This window comes from Zootermopsis nevadensis, unplaced genomic scaffold (genome assembly GCF_977971745.1).
Source record: "Zootermopsis nevadensis isolate Lab colony 2312 unplaced genomic scaffold, Znev_1.0 Znev_ptg000028l, whole genome shotgun sequence".
NCBI lineage: Eukaryota > Metazoa > Arthropoda > Insecta > Blattodea > Termopsidae > Zootermopsis > Zootermopsis nevadensis.
Genome location: NW_028259160.1, coordinates 4,964,865 through 4,985,353, shown reverse-complemented (window position 1 = coordinate 4,985,353; position 20,489 = coordinate 4,964,865). Strand labels below are relative to the sequence as shown.

The following is a 20,489-nucleotide window of genomic DNA, read 5'->3' as shown; positions in this document are numbered from 1 at the left end:
TACTGAGAGTCGCTCACCTGGCCAATATTTATGCCACCTATATGAAATCTGAGCGTCCGTTACTGTGTTAACAAGAAACCGCCACTACCTCCTATACTGAGCCAGATGATTCTAGCAACGCCGTCATACAATATTCCTGTATGATTCGTTCCAATATTATCCTTTCATTTACGCCTTGGTCTAGAAATTATTCTCTCTCTTCAAGACTTCTGAGTAAAATATTGCAAACATTTCTCATCTCAACTGTGTTTGCTACATGCACCACCCATAACATAATTCTTTATTTTATTTAATGAAGATTGGGACCACCCACAAATTATGAATATATTCAATGTCAAAATTTTTGAATTTTTTCTAACTTCCTCCATCATAGGTCCTCACCAACACTTTTCTACCAGAGACCCTCAATCTATTGTTCCTTGTGTAAATGATTGACAAATTATCTACCCGCAAAAACACAACTACAATTGTAGTTTTATTTATTTAAATCTTTGCGTTCCCATGGAGAAGAGTGGATAACAGAATATTATGGACTTGATGGTAGCAAGAATGCTCATAATTCAATCTCTTCTCAGTTCCTTCGTGAATAAAATTTTCATCTGTTACATTGTCCCCAAATTTATAAACTTTGCCAAATTTCGAATTTCTTTATGTTATGAATTTGCATTGCATTCTTGTGTCGAGACATAAACCCATATCCACAGTATTGTTTAATTTATATTTTCTGCGAGCTTCTATTCATTAACTCAATCATTTAAAGGACATTTCTTTGCAGAAATTCTTGTTGGCTTACATTAAAATGTTGATTTGGATTACGTAAATGCATGATGCATTACTGTTGGACTCCGTATGTAAAACAGGCACAGAAGTCGAGGCGTCGCTAGGCAACGCACACCGTCCTGACGCGCATGTGATAAAGACAGAACATGGCGTCGGCCTCTTTCTATCCAGGCAATGTAAGTAGCATCAACAAGGGGCTAGCTTCCCTGGATTCACAGTTGGACTGTAGCGCCCGGGGTGAACACACACCCCATCGCGCGGCGGTAATTTCACTATCCGCCCTCATCTCTTACTTCAAATTTATTATCCTCACTTCGAAACAGAAAAATATAAATTTAATTATTTCGGTACATGATAATTTAAACAAATATTTAAAACTATATTCTATATATTTCAAAAATGACGGAAATACGTGTTAAAATCCACGTGGTTTGTCGGGAAAAGAGCGAGATAGACGAACACTAATCAACAAGTATTACGGTGTACATCTCTCATTCATTCACTCATTCATGTACGAATGTGGCAAAATTTATAAATTATAAGACTTCGACGTTTCGAAGCTGAAGAATAATTATATTTAGGGGAAAGTCGTCAATTAATTTCTGAAGATCCCATGTGACTGCAACGAAGATTCATCTAGACGAAGTTTAGGTGAGTAGGACTTTTTTAATCTATTACAAGCGAATTCTGTTTAGAATTGTGTGATATCTTGGTGTCATTGCAAGGCAAATAAAGACAGTTTATTCTGCAAGGAAGGCAAAACATAATAGCATTTTCAGCGGCTCTGATTTTCGCAGTAATTTATTTGAGAATGTTGTAATTAAAGAAAGTGTCGTTTTATAACTGCAGCATAGCTTTTATCGAACAATAATAAGTTGTTGACTTACATTTTGTAAAATTAAATTTTACCAAAAAAATTGTTTAGAATTTCAGGGATTTACACTTCTTTCGTTAGGCTGGTGTAACTTATACTAAAGAAGTATCACATAATTTTAAAATCCATTTAGTAAAAATAAAATCACGTTCACCGCATGATAATTTAATACTAATTTAGTTAAACAAAATACTTTATACACTAAGGTATAAAATCTGTGCAATCTTTTGTGAATACCTTGCGTACAAGAATAGTGTATTTGCTATATAAATGCTAAAAAAACTGCTATCATAAATTATAGTTTTTAGACACTAAATTAGTTATTAGTTAATTGAAATAGAACATTTCAAAGGTTGCTTTTTGTACTGGCACACAGAAGTACTTATCAACCACGTGTGATTTTTAAATTGCATTTCTCTTATGAATAGATAGAGTAATTATTATCATATATTAGCAATTATGTGTTTAGAGCAATATGACATATGTATGATTCTAAATAATAAAGCAGTTGTCTAATATAAACTTACTTATTTATGCAGAAAATAATGAAGATTTTAGTCTCTAAAAAAGCTTAATGAATTTTAGCGAGTAATGACTGAATGCTTTGTGTTCTCCAGGGCATGGACACGTTAATTTCGTTTCATGACATTTCAATCTACGTAATAACGTTTTCAGTTTGTGTTAATATTCTGAAATATTCGTGGTTATTATTAATGTAGCCCACAATGCACTCGTTTCTGAAAAATAAAGAAAATGACCTCAGTTTTAATATCACTGAATTAATCTCTCTGAAATCATGCAAAAAGGAACGACACTTTTTACTATCCCCATATTCTAGCTATATTCTGACACATTTTTGCCTACCATTAAACGTATTTCATAACGGATGGCGCCAAAATTCTTATAAAAACGGAGTGAACAATGATACTTCTTATGGCGAGAAACTGGCTGGCGTTGGCAAATGTTTTATGATACAAACTGGCGCCACTTTCATAAAATACTGCGAGACTGTAGTCCGGGAATTCTCTCTTTTCGATTTCTTATTCGACACTATAATTGTGAGGCATTATCAAAAATAATGGCATCATAACGTGAGTCATAAAATATAAAAAAAATAGTTTCTCACATACAAACGACTTATTTTTATTTACTTGCGACATCATTATGGTTTATTTAACGACGTTACCAGTAGCTCACAAACAGCATCGGATAATCAAATGAGTAGTGAATAATGAAGTTAAAGGATAAGGATAGAATTTGGTCGTGACCTATTTAAGGTTCTATGCTGGAATATATCTCGAGTGTCCAAGGAGAACTACGATAAGCTCAGTCCGGATATCTGCCTGCAGGCCAAGAATTTAACCCGGGACCTCCCGAATACGAAGAAGATAAAACCATTCGGTACGAACGGACTAAGTATTTTAATGGGACGAAAGCTGCTGTTTTAGCAACTGCCATCTAATATCAATATTATAAATGAAATTTTGTAAGTAAGTCTGTAATCAGTGAGGCTGATAAGAGTTGAACACAAAAATTTAGTAAGGAAACCTCTAAGAGAGAGATAAATTGGAAGACCTAGGCATAAATGGAGGATAGTGATAAAGAGATTCGTATTCAAAGAAACAGGTATTCCTTAACCCACTTAAAAACTGACGTTTCAAAAAAATCATGGCGTTAGTTATTATTTTCAACATCAAAGGACCCGGGAAATCCGTGAAAAAATAAAATAATTTTCTGAGATTTTAGGTTTACAAGGCGGTGAAGATATCGATCGTGGTCTTCTTGGTTGTAAAGCCTTATGGTCAATTTCACTCTGAAGATGAAGGCGACATGTTCCTCCGAAACTCTGGTAACCACCGAGGTCACGCAGAGTCAGCCTAAAAGACTATATTACATTTTCGTTCTCTCTCATTCCTCCTCCTCCTCATTATTTTTCATCTTCTTTTTCACTTACTCGATTTGCTCATCTTCGTATTTCTCTCCCCTTCCATATTCCTACTGAGTTTTCTTTCCTTCTACTTCTGCATTTCCTTCAATATCCTGACCAGGACAGTTAATTCTGTGTAATTACAGTCTTCATGCTGCAGACAAGACCTGATCTTCCTCACATCTAGAAGCGCAGTTGGCTAGAAGCCCGTTTTATCAAGTTCGCCATAGACAAACACAATATTAGAAACATCTATCTGTACGGCAACGCGCTTAATCTTATTTCTGGTCCATTCTTCCATCTCACTTACCACAATTGCTCTAAACCCGAGTCTTCGAGACCAGAAAACGTTGTCTAATTTGCTGAGGTTATCCATAGCCTCGACAGAACTTATATCGATTGTTGTCTTCTCGATTATGATACGAGGCGCGTCCACAAAGTAAGTTTCCCACTCGTCCCACAGCTAGCAAACCTTATATTGCGCGAAGCGACTGTGCGTACGTTATAGAGCAATGACGTAGCATGGCGCATGCACTAACGGTACTTCCCGCGTTCTCACAGTAGCATCGTTGCAGCTGTTGAAGATGGAGGTTCTTATTCCAGCTCCCGCCGACTGTGAAGTGCGGTCAGTGATAACGCTAGGCCGCACACAGCTCGACGGACAGCAAGTCTCCTGCAGGAGTTCAGCTGGGAGGTGTTTAATCATTCACCCTACAGCCCGGACCTCGCTCCCAGTGATTTCCATCTTTTCCTACACCTCAAGAAATTCCTGTCCGGTCAGCGTCAGCGTTTTGAGAATGACAGAGAGGCGGAGATGGTTGTCACACAGTGGTTCCAATCCCAGGCGGCAGACTTCTACGACACAGGTATTCAAAAGTTGGTCCCACGGTATGACAAATGTCTCAATTCCGGTGGCGAATATGTTGAAAAATAGCTGGACACTTGCTGTATCTGTTGCAATAAATATTTCCATGAAATTGTGTTTTGTTTCTGTAAACGGCCCCAGGGAAACTTACTTTGTGGACGAGCCTCGTATGATACAGTCTTTTAGGTAGTTACTAACACCTCCATCTTTACCCTGAAAATTATTGCGATATATTCCTCCGAAACGTTCATAACAACCTACCTGATTGCACGGAGTGGGACCGAGATTTTGAGCAGGGTCTTGAAAGATCATGCTGTAATAGACATTGCAAAGGAAAATAATTTAGATTGCAAAAAAACAACATGGCGGCTGCGTGAAATATGTTTATATTCAGGTTTCAAATTGTGTCATAAATAAATAAATAATCATGGAAAATGTATGAAATTTCGTGGCTCGGTCCGGATATTTTAACGTAGACAAAACCTGTGCAAAGCAATGAGTTTAATTTCTTCCCAGAAAGAAAATCCTACTGCTGATGATAATACTGATTATGTTGATGATGAACAATACAACGTAATATACTTTCATTTGCATAAACTTTTTGAAGCCAAAACTCGTCTCTATTTAAGAATCCACTCCCTACCGCAAAGAAAACACAAGTCTTTAACATTACGAAGATCAACTAGTTAATGTTGTTTAACTAAATAATCCCTCTTTACGCTAAGAATGTTGGCTCTTCAAGCAGATGGGACATATAATTACCACTGGGCTTTAAATTGTAACATTCTGACTCGAGTCGGTGTTGCTTATGCGACCAGCCTGCTAACCCATAATCTAAATCGTATTTTATTGTCGTATAATAAATTTACATAACGTATACATAACATTATTTCCAGGGCCACAATACTGTTTAATAGTAAAGTGGGCTTTATAGCTTCTACCCGCAACTCATGTCCATTCGCATTGCATCAAGACGCCAATCAAAGAACAGGATGAAGATTTCTGTCTTCTGGGTTGTTGCGCTGTGTAGTCTGGTCGATGTTAACCAACGTTTCAGAGGTCATACTGCCTCCGCCATCAGGGCGATGAGTATGAAGATTTCTGTCTTCTGGGTTGTTGCGCTGTGTAGTCTGGTCGATGTTTACCAACGTTTCAGAGGTCATACTGCCTCCATCATCAGGGCGATGAGTATGAAGATTTCTGTCTTCTGGGTTGTAGCGCTTTGTAGTCTGGTCGATGTTTACCAACGTTTCAGAGGTCATACTGCCTCCGTCATCAGGGCGATTCTTAGTATGAAGATTTCTATCTTCTGGGATGTTGCGCTGTGTAGTCTGGTCGATGTTAACCAACGTTTCAGAGGTCATGCTGCCTCCGTCATCACAGCGCAACAACCCAGAAGACAGAAATCTTCATACTCACCGCTGTGAAAACCTCAAGTCTTACAAAGAACAGGATGTTGAAGAATTTCCAACGTATCAAGTGTCTAAGCACAGCAAAATGGTTCATTTAAAAAACATGACTGGAGAAGCAGTGCACTGAACATGTCTGTTCTTTACATGTAAGAAGGACGCAAGCATGAATTTTTTAACTCTTTTTAGAAAGCGAAATGAAGTTTCGTATGCTCCCAGCGTCACACACTGAATGGCAGGAAACCCCCTTGAAGAAGCCAAAGACGTCATTCAAACCAGGACGTGATAAACTTACGGATTATTTGGCATACGTGGTATAAAGCGTAGCGTCCGGTTTACCGTCCAAGATTTCTTTTAGACAGATGTTTATTTAGACACGATAATAACATATAAATTGAAAGTATTTTCGGGATTAAATTAATTTTAGAAATCTTTGATATTATTTCCTTGTTAATTTTAATCTAGACTAGTGGTTCCCTGACTATTTTCGTCTCAGGTTCATCTCATGTGAGTAAGAAAATATTAGGCCCACAAAACATAAAAACGATTTAAAATGTGATATAGCAATGCCAAATAATAATTAACTAATAAACCTTAAAGTTATCTATTAAGTAAGCCGTGTGTTAAACTGTGAACCTTTCTCTTATAAACTTATATCTTTTGTAATTAGACCATTAACCCCCGAAAAGAAAGTTAACGGCCCTCATAGGGGTCGCGGTTCCCGCTGTGTGAAATACCAGTTTACAATGTTATGAAGTTTGTTAAAAATGCATATACATTGGATTGTGGTTAATTGGGACACATCGGGACTAGAACACTTTGGCCCAATTAAACGACTGCCCCAATTATGCGAAGTTCCAGGAATGTTCTTTAAGATTTGTCCCAATTAACCGTAATCCACTGTAGTAGATAATCTAATGTACCTGCAGATACAAGTATTAAATTAAGAGCTCGTTATAGAACTGTGACGTCACGTATTTCCTAACAGTTCTAACGTCAAAGGCTAGTTATGCTATTGCAATAGATTTTCTCTTTTACTAAGAAATTAAAGTTTTATACCAACGCGAAAATATATTCATGTAACTGTCATAATAAATAGGAACTTGCATTGTTTAAGTAAAGATTATTTTAGAGAAAATGTAAACGTTCTCTTCCAAGAGAATATATGCATTTTCAGAATTTGATAATATGTTTTAGTTTGTGTTCAAAGAATGGTACTTAAATTTTCCGGAGGGAAGTCATACAGCGTGTATTGAAGGAGAAATGCGCTTATCGTTATCGTCATACAACGGTGTTACAAGGGAGGGGGGTAACAGATCCGGTTACTAGGTAGTTAATTGTTGAACAGTAACAAATTAGAACACGTAATGATTTAGAGAAGGTCAGATGGCGGGCGACAGAGGAGAAATATGGGGTCCTTGTCGAGTGAGTACGAAACTGCGTAACTGTAATAATAATGTTTGGGTTCATATCCTGGTTACAACCACCGAAATATTTCATGTTGGTCTCTAGGGCAGTATTTATCAAGCGGTGTTTCGCAGTTTAATTTGCCTATGCCAGAGTATAAGTTGTATAATTCCAAAAATTACAACCAAAATATAATTCCTGCTTTTGAACATTCCCTTCAGGGATTTCGCCCAAAATTTTGCTCTCCATTCTTGCTCCATGCCCTGGCCGTTTATCCTCATTCTCACCAAAATGAAGAGTAAATATAAGAACCTCCTTGTGTGTCATATCCTCTTTCTACATGATTAGCTGTATGTTCCCCATCCCGTAATGCATTCCATTTCATACGTACTTTAAACCCGTTAAGCATGAATAGTGAAAAGTCAACAATGATCAGAAAGCATAAAGCTTGAAGCTTTCACGGCGACTGAACTCAATAAAATCATCTCCTCGGGCAACAAGCCGCGTCAGTTGTGGACAAAGGCCCAACGTTTCGGAGACGGCTGTTTGCTTATGGTATTACGCAGTATTTCAAAACTGTAGATATGCGTTGTTATCAAATAATTTCTAAAATGGTATTTACAAGTAATGCACTCATAAATTATGAACCACATTGTTCATGAGTAATAAATTAATTAATTATTATTTAAATAATTAAAGTTAAAGCTAAAAGAATTTCTAAGCCCGCATGAAAAAATTCGATCTCTTCAAAGAATATTAACACAGATTAGTTCTATTTGAACCCATAACACTGCAATTAGGGTCATATATTTGTACATTAAAGGATTTATAATCAAAAATGACAGGCATATCTGATGGCCACGAGTAATATGACAATCGATGTCACTGTGTTAATATAATACCAAGACTGATATAGAAGACGAGTGTCTTCTGGGATGTTGCACAGTATAGTGTGGTAGAAGTTTACCGACGTCTTAGAGAAGCTTAATGCGTCAATAGCCAGACGTCCGTAAACTTCTACCAGACTAGACGGCGCAACATCCCAGAAGAGCGTCATCTTCATACACGCCGCCGTGTGAACTCGAAATCTGATCATGACTGATATCAATACGAGTTCGCATCAGAAAACTACGTGTAGCTTCACACAGCGTTATTATAATACTCTAAAAATCCACAAGCCGTTCATCGCCATGTTAGTTTTAGCAAAACCGGTTTTTCTCTTCTCTTCATAAGCTTATTTCATTTTTAGATTTTCAGAATTGTATATATCATGTCTCCGTGGATTTGCATGAATTAATTGAAATGGTTTCCCTCGTCAGCGAGAGCCGTAGGGTCTGTTATATCGATTAAAAAGCGCCTACCATTTCCAGTTCGGCACAAACTTCAATAGCCACTTCTGATACCGACGAAATTATCCACAGCTGAAGAGTCTGCTTACATTTCTGTGCAATTATTTGTTTTATCTGGGGAACATGCCCAACTGACAGTTATTCATAAGAAAAAAAAAACAAAGGAAATTATTAAAATAGCAGAATTCTTACGATACATTTAATTTTATGAAGACCACCGCACCAACGAAGTCATCAGCACTTCATAAAATATGGCCAGTGTATGAACTCCAAATGTATAACAAGAGGCCTTCGGAAAGAACACTCCTGTTTCAACATGTCAATAGGAACAGGAATACAAACGAAACACTCTAATGAATGCAGATAGCTTTGCTGTGTAGGCGATCGTTTCAAAAAAAATAATTCTAAAAAGTAAGACTCCTGAATCTTTTATGATTGACACATTGCATTACCTGTATCTTCATTCAATAGAATTACTGTGACAGCTGTAGATATATTTCATTCACTATTAATTCCTAGATGACCCGTAAAAAAAACTCGTTTTCCCGCGGAACGTTTCCGTCTTACATTTTATAGCACAATAATAGTCTACAAATCCAATTTTAACAAGTACTTTTATATGTGTTTATTTACCACATAAAATTGACGTCCTTCTATGGTATTAAAATATGATAGACGTATAATAACTCAGTCCAAATATTCGTAATTCCTCCTGAGAAGGCGACACATTGCACGGCTATTTATTTGATCCGAAGATAAATTATCCTCTTCATAAAAGAAATCACTAGTTCCTATCCTCAGCAAGATAAATCCAGTCCACACTCTGACATCATACATACTTAAGATATCTTTTTTAATATCACCTTGCCATATATGTATCCGACCACTTGTCTTTGAGGTTCAGGACTTCAGGTTAAAATGACTACAGAACACATTTTTTGCTCGCCGTCGGTTACACCATTCCGCGCCGTGAAAAGATGAAGTGACTAGTAACACTCTGTTCAGTCACTTAAAGGGAACGAGGCACGAAGAAAGTCGATAGTCTTAAAGTAGTAACGACAATAATATGTAGGGCTATTTACGACATAACACTAAAGAGAAACTAAGCAGCAAAATGTATGATTTGAGGTTTCCACAGCGACTCGCCCTGATGATGGGGGCAGCAAGGACCTCTGAAACGTCGGTAAACTTCTACCAGACTACGCAGCGCTGCAACCCAGAAGACAGAAATCTTCAGACACATCGCAGTGAAAACCTCAAATCCTACTACAGAAACTCCTCTAAATTCATGTTAAAACAAAATAAGTATGACATATAGAATATTACATAATGAGAAATTTCGTGATTCGTACAGATTCTGGAACTTAGTAGTGCTATTCAGTTCGTGTATGGATGGATGATATTTTTGTTTGGGGAATCTTTGGCATTGATGAAGAAGACCAACTGAGAACAACAGCTTGGTCGACATTCGGAAAATTAGTTGTGAAGAATGTCACAGATGTAACTGGCTCAGTATCGTGTCCAGTGACCATAACTCAGTAACAGTTAGTTCAGTTGTTACAGAGTTTATATTGTGACAAATCGACTCATCGATAGCATGCGATCTCTCGCGGTTGTCTCGGGACATTCCTTTCGTCCCATTTCACATCACAACTCACCCATGGCCAATGCACGAGTTCACGGAACATGTAAACTGGTATGTAACGGCTGTGCTGAGGGTCACATTCGGGCTCCCCAAATACATGTGATTCAAGTGTGCTGAAACAGGTCGGGTTGCCGCAACCAGCCACAGCAACGGTTTGCTGTTATAATATTGGTCATAAAACTCCTACTCCGGGCTTTCGTTAACAAGACGACGAGAGCGCATTTAATAAGCAAGGATTCTTATTTTACTTCTTATGTAAATTTGTTAAATTTATGTTTACTTGATGGTTACTTCGGTTAATTAATTTGATTCGGAAGATACAAGTCCTCTACCCTAAAGATTGAAGCATTATGTTCCTCCAAAACATTAGTAACTACACAGAAGACGACACGCATCACAACCCAAAAGACAATAATTCAAATGAGGATTTATTTTCTGCCCAAGAAAGTTATTCTAGATATATGCAAGAAAGAAAACACGTGCACCTACTTTGTTGGTGAAGTTACAAGATGGAAAAAGTTTACCTTATTTGGGATAACCCATGTTATATTCCCAGCAGGTGCATCATCCATCATGGAACGTGCTTATCATTCCCACTTCGTATTCGCAGGATTACGAGCTCAAATCTTGGCTATAAGACCGGCCATTCAGACTGAGGTTTACGTAATTTTCCTCGGTCCATCCCGAAAATGTCGGCATATTAGGCCACGACCGCTTCCTTTCACGTTCTCATTAACCATTCTATCACTCAACGCTGTGTAGTCTGAGCTGCTGGTAGTGTCATTAAATAATCCACAAATAAATATGAATGGGCATTTAACAAGGTAAGTATGACCTCAGGTTAACGTCTTCATTATCCAGAAATACGAAAGGGTATACGAACTTCTTACTAAGCCAAAATTTTATGGACGACATACAAACAATGCTTACAACATTCATCACTTTTATATAACAGGTTCAATTCAAAAAACAACTGTTCGTATGTTTTCTGTATTTCTGCGGATACAAATTTTATTATTGACTTTAAATGTCCAGTAACAGCAGGGCAACTTTATTCTGATATTTGTGTTACCAACGACGGATTTGTTCTGAGCAGAAGTGGACAGTATATCTTAAAAACGAATCTCGTTCAAAACATGGAAAGGGTTAGCCTTAATACGAGTGATTCACCATTAATTAGGAAAATAATGCAAATACACTAATATTAAACACAGCATATGAACTTTTCTTGTTAGTTAGACGTTAAAATTCCTTACATAGCTTTGGGTTTTTCCCAGGTACAGAGAAACGATTTCAAAGATGCTTAAAATTGGTATCCATAATGGTTCTCATGATACCTCGGACATTACGTAAGGTCGTTAGCTGGAATGGCCTCACTAGCGACCCTAGCGCCGCCTACCTTAATGTGTTGGCACTCAGCAGCAGAACAGCTCTCGTCATAAATCCCACAGGGAATTACTGTGACATAAAATTTCCCTTCTGCTTCTCCTTCACAATGTTATATTATTAGAGCAAGAAGGGATATTTCACAGACCACTGAACCATGTAGATAAGTTGGTGGCACTGAAAATACGTTTATAATTTGATGAATAAAATCCTGGTCATTTATCATGCCAATGACTATCATTTTGAACGAATAGACAAACAAACAAACAAACAAACAAACAAACAAACAAAGCATTTGTCACGTATTGTGCAAAACTGGATCCATTTATGATTTACTGTCTGAATCATATGATTAAATCGTACAAGATTTCTCAATCCGTGTGTTCAACACAAAGGTGAGGTAAGAGCCCTCTCATATTTCAGAACTTTATTGCACTATTAGAGAGTGACTAATGGCATAGAGTGGAATTGGAGCTGAGTGAGTTCAGGGTGTGTGAAACTGTGCATTACAATTTGTTGTTGCTATAACGACTGTTACAAACGGCGACTAATTAACTCATTCAACAATCAGCAATGAGATGGCGCAAATGGCAAGACCCATTCATTGTTTAGACATCATTGTCCTGTATTAAATGCGTTTCAGTTACAGAAATGAAAAACAGCTTAATACATCCACTTTGATTATCTTTCTGTTTATCCACCAGCGTCGAGTGCAATGAAAACAGTATTAACAACAGAAATCACGCAAATTCCACTGCGTTACTTTGAACTACCTACAGTGATTGCCAGCCAATGTAAAATATCAACATGTCAACACGACGTCCTGTAGTTATATAATTTAAATTAAATCTACAAGAAAGTTTCAAAGATATATTTTATGCAAGGGAAACAGACGTTGGCACTTCACGAGAGAATGATTTCCGTCGTATCATAATCTCTCGGCCTCTTTTTTCTATTTATTTATCCCTTTCGTAGCTATGTCTCCTTCATCAATTCTCTTATATGCTTCGTTTCCGATTCCTTCGACATTTCCAAGTCGTCCTATCGTCATTAATTTCGTCTGTCCCTTTTGCACCTCTAACCGTCTTCCCACTTTTCCCTTAATACGTTCTCTTCTTCTATCATATCCTTCTTTTTTACTTTGCACAATTCTTTGCCTAAAACCAATTATCCTATTACACAACATTTCCTTATTAAGAATAATTTCACGAACTCACATTAAATATAAGGCAGGGACACAATCACATAGCCATAGCGACACTTTGCACCGCCAAATTATAGAATATCCGTCACACGGAACATATCCAATAGTAACAAATTACCAAGACCACTTATTTGTTAAGAAACTCCGCAAACATCCATTAAAAAGGACTATATATACACACATTTCATAACAGTAGCCATCATCATGACCGTTTAGCCAAGATGCAAACTAGGAGATTGCCTAGAGCGGCAAGAAACTGAATGAATAAAAAAATAAAGATAAATGGCGTAAAGTAGAAAGTAAAAAACAGAAGAAAATAATAAATGAATGTTTATGTTCGTTACTTTGTAATAGCCGCCAACAACATTTGACGTCGTAAACAAATGTTTGATGTGCGAGAAGTCGAAATATTTCTTAAAATTTGCAACTGTCATCGTCATTACATCTGATCTTTAAGGCACGGAGTTTGTATCTTTGAATTGTGACTAATGAGGTCATTTTATCTGATTGATGGGTTCAAGTACCTCGGTTTCTGAGGACCTATGCTCAGAGCCTGGGTTAAGGGATTAAAGTTCTTGAATGGGAAAAGAAGTGAAAGGTAGTTACAAATTTGTTTAAATTTCAGTTTAATTTAATATTTGGAAAGCAGCAGAATTTTTTTAAATTTAGTTCTGGTGCAAATCGAACTCAAAATAAAGCGGAAAATACATGTACGTTTCTCCTGTTGGAAGTTTTCTAATTAATATGTATAAACAAATGGTCACTATATTAATAGGCCTACACACTTAGGGTCAAATTTTGATCTACTAAACATCAAATCAGGTGGTCTTCACAGTCATTCGCATCAGAGCAAAGAGTACACTCATCTTCCTGATGAAGGAAGCACAAACACCTAGAAACGTCGGCCAATATCTACATGACTACACGGTGTAACGTTCCATAACACAGTTATCTTCATTTTTAAATAGTAAAACTTTAAATTCAAAGTTTATTAGCCTAAAAGTCCTATGTCCATTCGTTTATAAATATCTCACTTAAATAAAGTCTCACTTCCACACCGGTACCAGTTAAATGAGTAATTTCAAATCAAGGGTAGAGCATAAAATGTTGGCAGACATGCACTTTTTTTATTCTGTTAAAATTTTAATATCCTTGCACCTTGTTATCTCCGCGGGTTGCTCTATCCATGCATAAAGGAAATTAAGATCTGTGTCAGAGGCATTTTACCCACTAACCTTAAAATTTCGTGCTCTCTCACCCGCCGGGGTTAATTATCTAATTAGACTCTTGAAATTAAATTCTTCTCCAAGCCACAAACGCGAATCTTCGATCCGAGGATGTACAGGAAAGAATTCTCTCATTTGGTGTTCGTGCAGAATGAGAGCGTATCTCCTGCCGACATTCTTGTCGTTTAATACATTAGCCTACTTTTGACGGCTGTGGGACGTACACCCTTTCAGATTTTTTTTCACTGTTAAAATGAGACAAGACTAGGTGTGTGTAACTTCGGCTGTTAAGGGCCATTAATTGTCCATATCCCAGATGGAGCAGTGGAGGAAACCAAAGCACTCGGAAAAAAAAGCCTGACGCAGTGCCACTGCGTTCACAACAAATCCCATATGGAATGACATGGGACTCAGGCGATATTAACTAACTTTCACTAGTAAACATCGCCTAATGAAAATTTAAATACCTAGTGCACATACCTGAGAACAAGTGCAACTTGGCTATACAGAATTGTGTTAGTATTGAAAAACATTAATTATAATTATTTAAAATTATTTCATTTTTGTATAAATCTATAAAAGTTTAAGATATAAATGAGTTACTCTTGCATTATGCTACAGAATTGGACCGACAGCAGCGAAACAATGGCCGGGGATTCTATTTCATATTCATAAAGTAACAAGTTTGAATCTCAGACTGAAAGCCAGTTATCCTTACCGATTTTATTCTAACATTTAATATAATTGTACAGCTCAACGCTGACATATGCCACACGATCGCTTCCTTCCGTATCCTCCTTTGTTCATTATTTAACAATTTTGTTGCAAATTTATGTATTTGAGTAATTCTCGTTAAATAAACCGATAAACGATATTTAATACGTTTCTTAGATGGTACGTAAACGGTTTGCCAATCACACGTTCAGTACTTAAATATATAATTTATTTTTCAAAAAAGCATTTCACATCAGACTCGTGACATGACGACAGAATAACTTTTCTCTCGACTTGAGTTTCTAACCGACTCGTCGAAGTTATAACGTAGCTGTAAGCAGTCATAGAATTGTGTAGCCCAGAGTTTACGAAAATACTCACACGAAACACAGGTGGGATAGTTTGCCCGCAGTAATGGATTTTGCTGCAGAATTGTGTTCAGATTTGTATCATACTACACTGAGAGTTTCCAATCTGCTTTCCACTTTTCACTTTCATTCTCTCCCCTCAACAGAATGAAATCACCACGTCGTTGGGTTGCAAATTGAGGGTACGGCCTTTAGATATGGAAGGTAGCTAAAAATATATTTAATAATACAAGGCGTAAAGCTGACAAACGGTTACCCTTGAGCTACTTCATTATGAGCCGACTTTTCTAGCAAAGTTCTTGCGAACGCTACACATATCATAGGATACATAATTACAGTATTTAGTTGTTCATACGTATGCAGAGAATAAAGAAGTTGACATGGAATTGGGCGAGACAAATAGAAAGGCTTTTTCACAGTGAGCAGATGGTTTTAGCAAAGAAGTTGCCATTTTTTAACTAAAAACGATAAGATCAGAAACTGGTAAAGTCTTTCTCAACAGCCCGATATATTAAATAGAAATTTACGAGACAGAATTATACATGGCGGTTGGAATAAATATATTATTATTTCGGAGGGAGTAGGTTATATGCGTTTCAGACCTTGAATGCATATTTGTACTGTTGAGAACATTATACGAACTTCTCTTCTTCAGACCATGAGTTCGTAGCGCATCCTACATAAAAGTGCAGGCCTCGGTCTACATAAGAGTACACTGACAATTGAGGACGAATGGGAGGAGAAGACAAAGGAGGAGACAGAAGAATAGAATGGAAGGTGGGAGCAGGTGAAAAATAAGCAGGACGAGAAACATAAAATGAGTAGAAGAAAAAATAGAATGGTAGGAAAAGAATGAAGAGATGTAGAGAGGAGAGACTGAGAAGGAGAAGAAGAAAAATGTGTGGTATAAATATGGTTAAGAAAATAACGATAAGGAACAAGAAGGAAAATAAATTTAACACGTTCACGTCTTCTCAATAAGTTACTTATATTCATTAGGATAATAATTACTCCTAAAATTGTAGACATGTCTGATACTTGGGACTTAAATGTTCACTATAAAGACGTTAAAGCTTCCACGCCCCTAAGCTTGAAATGATAATAACGCAAAATGTGTGCGTTGCTTTGACACAACAGTTCCTTAATCGGATGCTACAGCGAAAGCAGTGGAACCACGGCTGGCAGAAATTGAAAGCGACATTGATTTGTCTGTTCTTGTGGTACCATCACTTCCGAATGCAAATTCTTCCCACAAGCCTGTCCACGGCAATCATTGTTCATCGACACGGATTCCCTTTTATCGAGAACAGACAAAACATCTGCGCGCCGCCACTACAAGTCGCTTTTATATGTCTTTGAATGGAATGGATTCACTATCCGGATGTCGTGTCGTATACATCTGACGACATATTTAAATACCTAAAATATAAAGCGTAAATAAATTTCGATTAATTTGGTATAGGTGCTTGTAGTCATGTCGCCAGCTACAAATGTTGCGACACAATTGTCTTAAAACAAAAATAATGGCTGTATCACATACAAATGATGATATGAACAGCTAGCCTCAATTTACTGCCAAACAAATTGTGACTGGTGGAAGGGTTCAGCGCACTTCAAAATAAAAGAATAAATAAAATACTGAAAGCTGAGAAGGTTATAAATTTAAGAAAAAATCAAATAAAGAAGCAAGAATGAATGAATGAAAGAATGGATTAGAATTAAGACGGGAAGTTTGAAAGAAGGAAATGAAGTAGCGAAGCAGGCTAGAAAGAAAGAAAGGAAGAAGGGAATAATATAAAAGTTAAAAGCTCATCAGTGCACACACTTGATATTCAGCTCGAAATAATCCAATATATCGACAATTCGGATCATGTTCCTAGAAACTGCAGTGGCTTCATGTTTATTGTTTCATAGTTTTTCAAAGAACGTCTCTAAGGATTAATATTTTTTTTGGTAAAGAGTTCATTATCATAAATTAACTTGATATATTATAAATATTTTGTTGCTAAAACGTCTTTTAATGTCACTGAATTCTGTCTTGCACACACAAAATGAGTGTGCCTACCATTCTTCATCTGCATTCAAGAAGGTGGAACTGCATAGCTAACACGTAAGAAGCTTTTATATACCAAAATAGAAAGAAAAAATGACAACTTCGCTTCGGCTTCACATGATATATTGAACGATTCGATAAATTCCAAAGGCGACCGCAGCAGTTACAGTATTTTACTAGTACTAATGTTAACAGTACATAAATCAGATTCTGCGAACATATAACATTCACCGTCTACTTCCTTAAATATACACAAAACTGAAAAAAATGTTTTAAAGAACGTTTAAATCCCACGAGAAGCACTTTTTGTAACAGGTATTCGACTTTTATAACATCTACTTACATTCCAATGCAGTTGGTTTAAGAGCATTTGCAGCGTCGGACACGCCCCGGTCACACCCATGGTCTAGTAATTACCGCACTAGCTTAGCATTCGAAAGACCCGGGTATGATGCAGACCTTTTTCATTAATGACGCAAAATAGTGTCAGTAAAATGAAAACAAGTCACATGAAGACGGAAGTAGAGCCACCTTCCTAAACGTCGTATATATAAAATATTTCTCAGACAACGAATAACGTCGGGCATCCTGTTCATCTTATGAATCTATACATGCAATGCAATTTTAAAGCGAATACAGAAATTTGGATGAACCTTGAGTATTAAGTACAATTACAAGTTATTTTAAAAAAAAACAGTACAATACGCGGTTTAAAGTGGCCTACTTTAATGTCGATTAGTACATGTCTAACATCCGTAATCCACTCAAATCCATTCATGCGTCTGTCTGAATCTATAGTTGAGTATTATGATTGGTAGTAATGGGAACAGAGCGAGAAGTAGTTTGTTACTCTCGCTTGGCTTCTGCAGACAGACTTATTTAGCAACTTTACTGTCTGTCTACTCTAAAACTGTCAAAACTTTTAACCTAAATTCACTGGGGTAGTGAATTCACAACAGAATAACGTAAGAATGGCGTATGAAACATGTAAATCCACAATAATATGTCTACAGCTTTATTTAATACCCTACGCTGCAGAGTCTCTTCAAGGCAAATTAAATCGTTTACGGCACTTCGACAGTCTTAGAGCAACCTTCCGTTTGTCCCAACTAATATTCTCCAATACGTCTCCTTACCTTTACTATGTCTTTTCTTCGGAGACGTTCCTTCTTTATTTTTCCATTTATTTTCTTTCTTTCTAGTTCTTTTTTACCTTCATTCCTTCTTTCATTTCTTTGATGCTAATTTCTTGGAACAGTCCCCTTGAAATCACTGCTCTCAACTTACACGATGCTAAAGAAACTGTAACAACAGAGCTAGGTATCTCACCGGTAAAGAGTTTCACGTGCATTTCGGATATAAATTCTGACCAAATCTGGGTCGGAAACCGAAATGTATTTTTTCAGGAAAACGTCGTCAGAGCACGTTATTATAACAAACCATTGCCACGGTATATCATTCTAAGCCATCCTACCATAAACTTGTATAAACTGAGCTACTTCGTCGTAAAATATCAGACGAGATTAAATCGCAATTAAGTTATTTCACTTAGAAGCCTGCATTTTGGACAGCCCTGAGCAGAGCAGCTGAGACGGGACGGGACGATGGATTCTCTCATTAATCTCGGTCCTGGACCAAGGAGGTTTCAATAAGAGGTTCATCAGAAGTAAGAGCAAACTATTATCGGAGTAGACCTTCAAGTCCTCTTTGCACGTCTTCTTTTCCCACTGTATTCTGATCCAACTCCTATTTGTTTTTCTTCATCTGCCTTTCTTTTTACACGTCAATTTCGTATCGTTTGTAACACACAGAAGTACTAAGATCAAAAATCACTTGTAGAGTAAAATTCCATAAGCCAATAATAAATATTAATGCATCAGCTTTTTCTGTTATAAATTTGTATTAAATAACGTTTTGCCTAATGAGTAAATCACAAAACCCATAGTTGTACCTGGTGATTTGTAACTGTCTAACAATCTTTCATGCTGACAGATAACAGAGATTGTTTGAGAACATTACGTGAGGATATTTGAACCTCAGACAGAGAGGGGAAGTAACAGGTGGCTGGCGAGGTTTTCAGAACAAAGAGCTTTACAAATTGTAATCTTTGCCGAGCACTATTTTAGTCAGGAAATGTAAACGTAAGAAATCGCTTGAAAAACGTAAGATTAGATAATAAAATAATATTAAAATGTATCTTAAAGAACGAAAGCGGAAGGGTTTGAATGGGATTAAACTGCATCAGGGTATGGACCAGTAGCGCGCTCTTGTGACAACGGTGGTGATAATTCGATCACTTAAAAAGTAAGAGAATTTTAACTGTTAGATACATAAGGACGATTCTTTCTCATGGAGATGGTTATTATTAAAAATCATCAAGTACACAAGAGCTCATAAACAGGGGAATAAAACAGTCAACACGTCAACGTTAAATCGAGTTTAATTGTAGCATTTCACCCAACGCCAACATTTTGTGAACAGCTGAATTCATAGACTGACGTCATAAATAATATGTTGTATAAGACATTAAAATCCTATAGGTTAATACACACAATAATTCAACTATTTAAAATGAGAACCAAGAACGTACAACAAGCTTAGTTTTTGAGTATAATCTGTATTTCTGCACATGCATTATTCAAGTGAAACGTTTCGTTATTATAATATAGTAAATAAATCTGTATTAATGAAATGATTAAATAAGTATTAAATATATTTATTTAAAAGATGGATATTAGTGTTTTACTGTTTTTCTTTGTGTAGACAGAGCCCTTGTAATTGTCACATTAACGAATTCTGAAGGATTTCTTAACGACTTGCGAAAATTTAAAACAAAAGAGGATTTGAGGCGGATTTTCTAACGTCTTTATGTTATAATGTGATGTTTTAAATAATATAGCAGTAAAAATTAATATTAGACGCCAAAGATCAAATCTTTCCGCAACGCCAAGAATATTTTCTTTACAGTTAATTTCCACAGACGCTTAAGTTTCCTTCATTGTGCAAGACAGCCACGACGTTTTTTTGATATATTGATGGAATTCTTAACCATTAGCGACTTAAAAGACGGACTAGTTGCGCAAAGTTTCACGGCAAAGTTACGTCTGCGAACAAGACGAAGCCACTCGCAGTGTTCATTGGATTACGACCGACGCTGAGACGTACGTACGTACCTCGTGGCAAGCCGGAACATTAGATATAATCAGTTACATGATGTTGCGGCAAGAGACAGAAAATGAAACGTTACTTCTACACGGCGCAATGCGGTTCAGAAAGAAAACT

General features: G+C 36.8%; 1 protein-coding gene across 2 annotated transcripts in view; it reads left to right on the top strand.

Annotated features, from left to right (window-relative positions):
- Nucleotides 1-1,009: 1,009 nt before the first annotated feature.
- The window catches only part of LOC110836398 (dipeptidase 1), a 164,679-nt gene continuing 145,199 nt past the window's right edge, over nt 1,010-20,489 (top strand). For both annotated transcript variants that reach the window (XM_087357071.1, XM_087357070.1), the window contains exon 1: nt 1,010-1,431. The gene's annotated coding sequence lies outside the window, so the exon portion shown is untranslated. The remainder of the gene's footprint in view (nt 1,432-20,489) is intronic.